At 38.6% G+C, this 10531-nt stretch overlaps 1 long non-coding RNA gene across 2 annotated transcripts; it reads left to right on the top strand.

Moving 5' to 3' along the window:
- Nucleotides 283–3209, top strand: LOC107611920. 2 transcript variants are annotated; one of them, XR_001613514.2, is made up of 3 exons: nucleotides 283–585; nucleotides 888–952; nucleotides 3129–3209. It is a non-coding gene; the product is annotated as an uncharacterized LOC107611920 (long non-coding RNA). The 2 variants fall into 2 exon arrangements; XR_002352553.1 differs by lacking the exon at nucleotides 283–585 and adding an exon at nucleotides 592–728.

Here is a 10531-nt window from a genome sequence, read left to right on the forward strand (position 1 = left end):
GCGCTTTTAAAAAGTAACCCATTTGTTAAATTTTGGGTGCGCTTCAGAAGTGTCTCCTAATATTAAAATACCAAATAAACACTTGAGTGAAATTTTGTTTGCCCTATATCACCTTCACTCCCTCACTCACGCAATACACACCCTCCTCCTCACTCAACACACACGAAGAAATCAGAAAGCTAAGGGGGAGAACGGGAAGAAGAAGAGAGGAGAGGGAAGGAAGAACGACGGCGGCTAACTGGCTAGGGATCTGCCGTCGTCGTCATCGAATGCCAGTGAGAGAGAGAGAGAGCTCAAGGAAGAGAAAACGCAATGGAGGAGAGAAGAAAGGAGTGCTCTGTCGCCGCTGAAGCTCCACCGCCGCTGCTAGGGCTTGTTGCCGTCGCCGTTCTGCTACCGCCAGGCTGATGTACCGCCACCGAGGATCTCGAATGGGATGTCTCACCGCCGTTGTGCTCTGTCGCCGCGCTGCCATCGACTGGAGCTCGTCGTTGAGTTGCTGCACCGTCTCCAAGCCGTTACGTCCCCGCTCATCTCTTCTTCACCGTCACTGCTCATCACCATGGTCGTATCCTCTGTCACCAGGTAAGCATTCTCTGTTCTGTATCCTCTCTTTCTCTGATTTAGGCAATTAGGGTTCTTAATCCTCATTGTCAAGAACAAAACACACGGCTCAAGTTGATGCAGCTGGGCTCAATATTCCTTTTGAAGAAGGCCCCCAGTGTTAGGTTAGCCACTCAGGTCCAATTTCTGTGGGGAAGGCTGTTTAATTTCATTGCCTGCTTCATAATATTTTCAGCCCTCAGTTATAATCTTTCTTTTATTCTCTTTTACGTACATCTGTTTTGATTAATTAGTTGACACTTGAAGTCCATTTTACTGTGCAGGTAATGGAAGATCTCTGTGAGCGCTATTTTGACCCTAATTATTTGAACTTCTTTCACATGATAAGGTAAGGTGAGATGTTTAACGGCACTTTTATATGCTCTGCTGATCACCCTGTACCACCATAGTAAAATTGCCAATTGAAGAAAATTTGTTCTATACTCTGCAATTAGGGTTAAATTTAATTAGGATTCTATATCACAATTTCATATTTAATTAGGGTTTTTCTATGTCTGGTTCAATTTCTGCCGTGCTGTCTGTGTTAGAAGCTTTTCCGTGCAGAATCGCATTTGATCATTGCTTGTTATTATTAGTGTTGAATTCTAATTTTGTTCTTTATTCAATTTGTGATTAATTGACTTTGGTTTTGTGAGAAGGTGTACTGCGGTTTAGGGTTCTGATTTTATGATTTTTAATTTTAGGGTTTTAGCTTCTGAATGCGTATTGTTTCTAATTTTTAGGGTTATAGGTTTTAGCTTCTGAATGCGTATTATCTTATGAATCTACTCTGAATTCTGTTTGAGTGAACATTTTTATTTTACTGTATGAATAGTACATGATAGGAGTTAAAGTTATTTTGCTGTGGTATTGTCTTTCTAATTTTTTGAGTTTATGTTGCTTGCTTCATTAGACTTTGCTTTCTGATTTTGCATCTTGCTTGTTAAGTTCGTTTTAGCTTCATAGTTGTATAAGTAAGCATTGTTTCATACTAGCATATAAACCTTGTACTCAATTATTTCACATCTTCAATGATTCCAAGTCTCATCTATTCTCTTAATTGTAATATATTTCTGTCTTTATGCTATAAATACTCATTTTGTTAGTAATGCTTCTCACTTGAGTTGATGCTTCACTATTTTTTGAAATTCTCTGCTCTTCTAGCATCCCTTATCTCATTTGTTGAGGTAGCAGTAGTTGTAGAATTTTGACTTGTATTATGAGATGATATAGTAGTAAAATTAGGAAAAGTTAAAACAGTATGAGGAAATTGATTGTAAGTTGGAGATGGAGAATCTGCTTTGAATAATTCATGATAAGGAAATTTAGTTTCATCAAACAAAACATGCCTTGAAATCAAAATTATGTGGTAATTGATAAGGTGACATGTGATTAACAACTTTGGAAGATAATCTGTTTACAGTTTTTAAAAAATTGTAATCTGGTTTTTGTTTATGTAGTAATTAGGACAAGGTTTGAAGGCTTATGCTTATATCTTGAGCGCTATCCATTTCTATAAACACAGCCTGCAGATTCCCATAGATTTCTGATTAGCTGTCTTTCTGCTTTATGCTTTCTTCGGCACTTTTAATCATCTTTCTTCTTATCAACTACAATTAAAAATTATAATATCAAATCTCAGATTCATTAATAAGACTTGCTGCTACCGATTCTAAACTTTGGGGCCTTCTTAATTAGTAATAATAGTAGTATTTATAATATCAAATCTCAGATTCATCTTGCTTGCATTTGCATAGTCTTGGCGCTTCTGAAAATGAGGTATTTGGATGCTCTTTTGCTTCAAGAATCATCATCATTTCAAACTCCAATTGTGAAGTGAAATCTTGTCTCTTTTTCTTTCCCATACATTTTATATTGTTCTGTAACCACCTGAGACTAAAACAAGAAATAATAAAGTACAATATCATTGCTTCACGCTTTTTGTTTTTCTTATGTTTGGATATATAGCCTTGATAGGAGCTACATGTGTTTGTGAGAAACTGAACGGAATATAAAGGTTTTCTTCCTCATTGATTTTATTTTCTTTTTTTTTTATCCCTCCTTTGTATACTATATAGTATATACCATGAGTTGCCTATATTTTACTTGTCCCTTTTACATGGAAACATTGCATTGCAAGTAGCACCATGAACGTGTACTTTTATTTGTTATGTTGTGCTTAACGGTAATGTTTTACTTTTTACTCTCAATTTTAAAATGATTCCATTCACTTGCACAAAGCTCATGTGTATACCGTGTTTAATGGATCGCTAACTTTTAGCTGAAAAAAGTGTCACTGTCACATGCTCATTTTTGAAATGCGTGTAAGTGTAACTAGATCTTCCTTCAAGGGAGTTTTTGCACTTGCCTCTGCTTCAAATCGAACAAAATATTTACCTTGAGAACCCATTTCTGCTATTTCCTATAAAGAAATCCATAGTTTTGTTTGATTTATTAGCACTCAACCATTCCACTTTTTTTAATGTTTATAGTTTATGACTTCAAATCAATATACCATATTGCAGATATAGAAAAACTTTAAGGGACGATGAACAAAGATTTTAACAGGGTCGCTATTCTATAGCATCTGCAGTTCTGCTCTTAAATGTGAGTGATTTAAGAGTCAAATTTTATTACTTCATTTTCTGTTTCAACTGGAACTGATGTCACTGACTGATTCTTTTTCTTTTTCTTGATATATATGTTTGTTTTTTTTAATTGTGTTAGAGGTGGATGCTTGATCCTTTACACTTGTGAGTTGCGTTACTCATTAGTGAAAGTAGCTTTTTGATGTTTCTCGATTAATTTGCATTCTAATATGGTATCAAAGCAAGTGTTACTGTTTTTAATTGAAGGAAGGTGCTGCTGGTGCTCATAAGATTGGGAAGAATCACCAAGGAAGAAATTAAAGAGGTTTATATGAATTTTCTTTTTAAATTCATCAACAGAAAAATTAGAATGAAGATAGTGAAGTAGTTTGTATTGGCAATCTTTTTTCCTTTCCTAGCTTTGCATTTTGTTCCCATGAGAGTAGGAGTTTCCTTGAAGAATATTTGGAGTGTTTCATGAATTAGAAGTGGCAAATTTGCTTCCCAAGGAACATATTTGTTTCTCAAAGATTCCCTTGCTGAATAAATGTGTCACCATTTAAATAAAGTTAGTAGTACAAACAAAGTGAGGGTATATATGTTGTTGTTCTTGCAGGTGATAGCCGTAGCAGTAGCAATTGGTGTTGAAATACATGCAATTTTTCATCTTTTTTGTGACTTCCTTCGCCTCCTTCGTGCAAGCCCTCAAAAGTACAATCCACACCTTGGTTCAGGAGAAATAGGATTAAGCTTCCTAAACCACTCAACAGTCTAACTGGCTTCAATGCATTTTGGTACTCACATCATCTCTTTGTCATTGTCTATGCCTCGTTGATTGTTCATGGAATCAAACTTTTCTTTACCAAAGAGTGGTACGAGAAAACGGTTAGTAACTTCAATTCCTTTTCCTTTGTATAAATTGCACTGACACTTTCCTGAGGTTAAAGTTAAATTATATACAACACTATTTTTTTAATGTTTGCATTGACTTTGTTAGTGTTGTGTTTATAAAAGAAATTAATACCACAGCTTACAATCTATAGAAATATTAAGTATTATATAACTTTAAATTGCACTAGAAATTCACTAGAAGCCATCGCAATTTACCCTTTTCCTATTTAGAATAAATGATCATTTTTAATCATAAAAGATCTAAGTGCTGACAATTTTATGCAGTGTGGACAAACCTTACCTGAATTGCTTTGAAAGTGGTTTTATTTACTGCTCTTACTCTGATAGAAAGTAACTTTGAAATTCTGCTTCTTATGAGGGACCTAAGGCTACACTTATATACAGTAGCTATAGTATACAAAAAAAAAAAAAGAGGGACCTAAGGCTACGCTTATAAAAAGTAGCTATGGTATACAATGTGGCTACGCTTTACAAGTGATGCAGTAGCGTTGAAAAGCGTAGCCTATTCTGGAAAAATGAAAGCTGAAAAGTGTAGCCTTTGGTCCTGGACAGCATCACTTGAAAAGCGTAGCCTATTCCCAAACACCAAAAGCGTAGCCTTTGGTGCAGAAAAGCGTAGCCTTTGAGAATAGGCAACGGCCGAATAGGAATCACCCTAAAAAGCGTTGCCGTAGCCCAAAAAGCGTAGCCGTAGCCTAAGGCATCATTTTTTTCACTTTTGGCTACACTTTTCAAGTGTACCTGAATGGGTGCTTTTCTTGTAGTGAATAATTTTGGTGCGCTTGCCAAAAGAACCGATTCACCGTTTTTGAATGGGGTTTTGAATTGGATTCATCAAGTTTTATGGCGCCGTTGCCGGGGATTGGCTTAAATTTGACAGTGATTAAATTGATTGGAGAGCTAAATTAAGCAATTTAATTTCCTTGTTACTTTATCTTATTGTTTTTAGCACTTTTTATTTTTCTTTCATCTCTGCTATGAGTTCTATTTCTTTTTTTCTTTGATTATTTTAGCTACCCATCATCCATATTTCCACTCTTCTAACTGTTCCATTAATTACATCAACAAAGCTAACAATTAATCTCAACAAGATTTTTCTTACTTCACTTGTTCTTTGCTGGTTATTTGCCAAGTGTATGACAGGTAGAAGAGGAGGGGCTTCGTCTCCTTTGATAGTGAAATTGAGAGGACCTTCCTTAGACTAAGGAGGGAAGTAAGAGGCAAAGACATAGTTGGAGAGGAACTAGTGGAGGAAGATCTAGAAACCACCATGGAAGAAGAAGCACATAACCATATTGGAAAGGAAGCTGGCAATCATGAGTCTTAGGCTCCTACATCAACCCAAATCCAGGAAATTGTGGCAGCAGCATCCTAAAGCCAACAATTCATGCTAACAACTTTGAGTTGAAACCGCAACTCATCACACTTGTTTAGAATAACTGTTCATATGGAGGAAGTGTCCAAGAAGACCCTAATCAATATCTCAACACATTTCTGAGGATATGTGATACTGTAAAGTCCAATGGGGTACACCCTGACATCTATAAACTACTCTTGTTCCCTTTCTCACTCAGAGATAAGGCAGCAAAGTGGTTAGAATCATTTTCCAAGGAGAGCCTAACTACATGGGAGGATGTTGTGAACAGATTCCTTGCAAGATTTTACCCTCCACAAAGAATCAACAGGCTGAGAGCTGAGGTGCAAACTTTTAGACAACAAGATGGAGAAACACTCTATGAGGCCTGGGAGAGATTCAAATATCTGACAAGAAGATGCCCACCAGAAATGTTCAATGAGTGGGTACAACTACACATCTTCTATGAAAGGCTATCCTATGAATCAAAGAAGGTCGTGGATCATTCTTCAGGAGGCTCACTCAACAAGAAGAAAACCATTGAAGAAGCCATAGATGTCATCGAGACTATAGTTAAAAATGAGTATTTCTATGCGTCAGAAAGAACTCAGAAGAAAGGAGTGCTAGAACTCAAATCTGTAGATGCTCTGTTAGCTCAAAACAAGGCAATTGCAGCACAAATAGCAACCTTAACCAAGAAGATGGAGGCTAATCAAGTCTCAGCCATGCAAAACCAAACTCCTCAATAAGAAGGAAATGCATCAGAAGCTAAAGGTGACTGGGAACAAGATAATTATGTGAACAACTCATCCAGACCACCATATGATCCAAACTCTAAGACATACAACCCAGGTTGGAAGAACCACCCAAATTTTGAGTGGAGAAACCAGCAAAGCCACAACCAGGACCATAACAAACCTTATCCATCAAATCAACACTCTACTCACAACCCCAACCATCAAATAGGCAACCATAGACCTTACCATAACTCACAAAACACATCATACCATAGCAACCAACCAATACACGACAACCTCAATCAAGACACACCACCCTCAACTATGCAACCATGTAAAATCAAGAGCAACTTTGAGAGGATGGAGGCTGCAATAGCACAACTGTCATCACAGCTTACAGGAGCAGTCTCTACCCTTATGGAGAGACAAGCGCAGACTGATAGAAGGATAGACGCCAATCAAGAAGAATACAGGTCAAATCTGAAAAATCAAGGCGCAGCAATCTCAAAGTTGGAAGCACAAGTGGGGATCTTATCCAAGCAAATCCTACTACCCACACACACATTTTCCAGTGATACCATGTCCAACCCAAGAGGGGAATGCAAGGCTATTACACGTAGAAGTGGGAAGGTTGTGGAGGGAGGAAACCCAAGCAAAGATAACCATGAAGAAGAAGTAGCAGAAGAGCATGGGAATAAGAATGAAGAAGAGACCCCTACTCTATTTTCATCAAAACCAGTCTTGAAGCCTTATGTGCCAAAGGCACCATACCCACAAAGGCTGAGAAAAGGTGGGAAGGATGGCCAATTCTCTAAGTTTTTAGAGATCTTTAAGAAGCTCCAAATCAACATACCATTTGCTGAGGCATTGGAGCAAATACCACTCTATGCCAAATTCTTGAAAGAGCTTATAACAAGAAAAAGGAACTGGGAGGCAAAAGAGACCATAGTACTAACTGAGGAATGTAACGCCATCATACAAAAGAAGCTACCTCAGAAGATTAAGGACCCAGGAAGTTTCCAAATCCCCTGCATCATAGGGGACATCACTATTGAGAAAGCCCTGTGTGACTTGGGAGCTAGCATAAATCTCATGTCCTTAACCATGATGAAAAAGATGAAGATTGAGGAAGCCAAGCCAACAAGAATGGCACTCCAGTTGGCTGACAGAACATTTAAGTTTCCACATGGGGTGGTGGAAGACTTGTTGGTAAAAGTGGAAGAATTCATTTTCCCAGCTGATTTTGTTGTGCTGGACATGGAAGAAGAGGCCAATACATCAATCATCCTAGGAGGGCCATTTCTAGCTACTGCTGGAGCCATCATTGATGTGCAAAATGGGGAACTAGTCTTGAGATTGCATGAAGAGAAGATGGTCTTCAACATCTTTAAAGCAATGAGTTACCCCAAAGAATCCATAGGAGAATGCATGATGGTAGACACTATGGAACAGATAGTTCAAGGGGTCTTGGAAGAAGAACAATGTGAAGGAACCATTGAGCTGGAACAAGCATCAAATGGAAAACTACCACAAGCAACCATGAGAAGTCCAATCATACCAACCACCACAGATAAAAAAAAGAAGAGATACCAAAACTAGAATTGGAAACCTTACCACCCAGCTTGAAATATGCATATTTGGGTGCCAACAACACTCACCCAGTAATCATAAATTCAAGTCTGAGTGAGGAGCAAGAAGAGGAGCTTATCCAAGTGCTGAGACAACACAAGGATGCCATAGGCTGGACACTTACAGATTTAAAAGGGATCAGTCCTTCAATATGCATACACAAAATCCTACTTGAAGAAGATGCCAAACCTTCAAGGCAACAACAAAGGAGGCTGAACCCAACTACGAATGAAGTGGTTCAGAAAGAAGTGTTGAAATTGTGGCAAGTAGGGGTGATCTACCCCATCTCAGACAGCCCTTGGGTAAGCCCGGTGCAAGTAGTCCCTAAGAAGGGAGGGATCACTGTTGTATCAAATGAGAAGAATGAACTGATACCCACAAGGACAGTGACCGGATGGCATATGTGCATTAACTACCGGAAACTCAATGAAGCCACCCGGAAAGACCACTTTCCCCTACCCTTCATGGACTAGATGCTTGAAAGATTGACAGGACATGAATATTATTGCTTCCTGGATGGGTATTCGGGCTACAATCAAATTGTTGTAGACCCCAACGATCAGGAAAAAACTTCATTTACTTGTCCATATGGTGTCTTTTCTTATAGGAGAATGCCCTTTGGATTGTGCAATGCACCTGCAACATTCCAAAGGTGCATGCTCTCCATCTTTTTGGACATGATTGAGAAGTTCATAGAAGTATTCATGGACGACTTTTCTGTGTTTGGAAACTCATATTCTGATTGCCTATGCCATCTTGCCCTTGTGCTAAAAAGGTGCCAAGAAACCAACCTGGTTTTGAACTGGGAGAAGTGCCATTTTATGGTAACTGAGGGGGTGGTTCTTGGTCACAAGATTTCAAAAAATGGTATAGAAGTAGACAAGGCAAAGGTGGAAGTAATTGAGAAATTACCTCCACCGTGCAATGTCAAGGCAATCAGAAGTTTTTTGGGACACGCTGGGTTCTATAGGAGGTTTATCAAAGACTTTTCAAAGATTGCAAAACCTCTTAACAACCTACTTGTCTCCCTTTGTTTTTGATAGAGAGTGCATGGTAGCCTTTGATGAGCTTAAGAAGAGACTCTCCTCTGCACCTATTATAGCACTACCAAGCTAGGATCTTCCCTTTGAATTAATGTGTGATGCGTCTGATTTTGCTGTTGGTGCTGTTCTAGGACAGAGGAAAGACAAGCTAGTACATGTTATTTACTATGCTAGCAAGGTCCTTAATGAGAATCAAAGGAACTATACCACCACGGAGAAACAATTTTTAGCCATAGTCTTTGCTTTTGATAAGTTTAGATTATATCTTATTGGCTCGAAAGTAATTGTATTCACTGATCATTCAGCACTCAAATACTTGCTTACCAAACAAGAATCTAAGCCCAGATTAATAAGATGGATTCTGCTGCTCCAAGAATTTGACATTGAAATTGAAGATAGGAGTGGATCAGAAAATAGAGTAGCTGACCATCTCTCAAGGATCCCACAAGAAGAAGAAATGCATCAAGTAGCAGTAAATAAAAGCTTCCCTGATGAGCAATTGATGATGATTCGAGTAGCTCCTTGGTTTACAGACATAGCTAACTTCAAGGCTATTGGGGAACTACCAACCAACATCAACAAACACATGAGGAGAAAGCTAATCAAGGATGCCAAACACTACATCTGAGATGACCCCTATTTGTTCAAGAAGTGTGCTGATGGAATCTTGAGAAGGTGTATTCCCCATGAAGAAGGGCAGGAAGTGTTGTGGCAGTGCCATGGATCCGTATATGGAGGCCACTTCAGTGGAGAAAGAACAGCAGCAAAAGTGCTCTAATCAGGATTTTACTGGCCAATAATATTTAAGGATGCTAAGGAATTGGTGTTAAGATGTGATGAGTGCCATAGAGCTGGTAATCTAACCAAGAGAAATGAGATACCACAGCAATTCATACTAGAACTAGAACTATTTGATGTATGGGGGATTGACTTCATGGGACCCTTCCCAACCTCCTACTCAAACAGTTACATATTGGTGGCTGTTGATTATGTCTTAAGATGGGTAGAAGCTATAGCCACTGCAACAAATGACAACAAAATTGTGATAAGCTTCTTGAGAAGGAACATCTTCAGCAGATTTGAAGTTCCTAGAGCTCTCATTAGTGATGGAGGGACACACTTCTGCAACAAACAACTTGACACACTCCTTCTTAGGTATGGAGTCAAGCACAAGGTGACAACTCCATACCACCCACAGACCAACGGGCAAGCTGAAATTTCCAACAGAGAGCTAAAACGAATCCTTGAAAAAACTGTTGGAAGCTCAAGAAATGATTAATCTAAGAAGCTGGATGATGCATTATGGGCCTACAGGATAGCCCACAAGACACCCATTGGGATGTCTCTATACCAACTGGTATATGGCAAAGTTTATCACTTACCAGTTGAGCTTGAGCATAGAGCGTTTTGGGTTCTAAAAATGCTAAACTATGATGAGCAAGCTGCTGGAGAAAGAAGATTAATGCAGCTCAATGAGTTGGAAGAGTTTAGAAATCAAGCATATGAGAATGCAAAAATCTACAAAGAGAACACAAAAAGTTGGCATGATCAAAAGATAGCAAGAAGGGAGTTCACTAAAGGACAGAAGGTGCTACTCTACAATTCAAGGCTCAAGTTCTTCCCTGGAAAACTTAAGTCTCGATAGTCAGGACCCTTCACCATATT

Source organism: Arachis ipaensis, chromosome B08 (assembly GCF_000816755.2).
Source record: "Arachis ipaensis cultivar K30076 chromosome B08, Araip1.1, whole genome shotgun sequence".
In the NCBI taxonomy this organism is placed as follows: domain Eukaryota; kingdom Viridiplantae; phylum Streptophyta; class Magnoliopsida; order Fabales; family Fabaceae; genus Arachis; species Arachis ipaensis.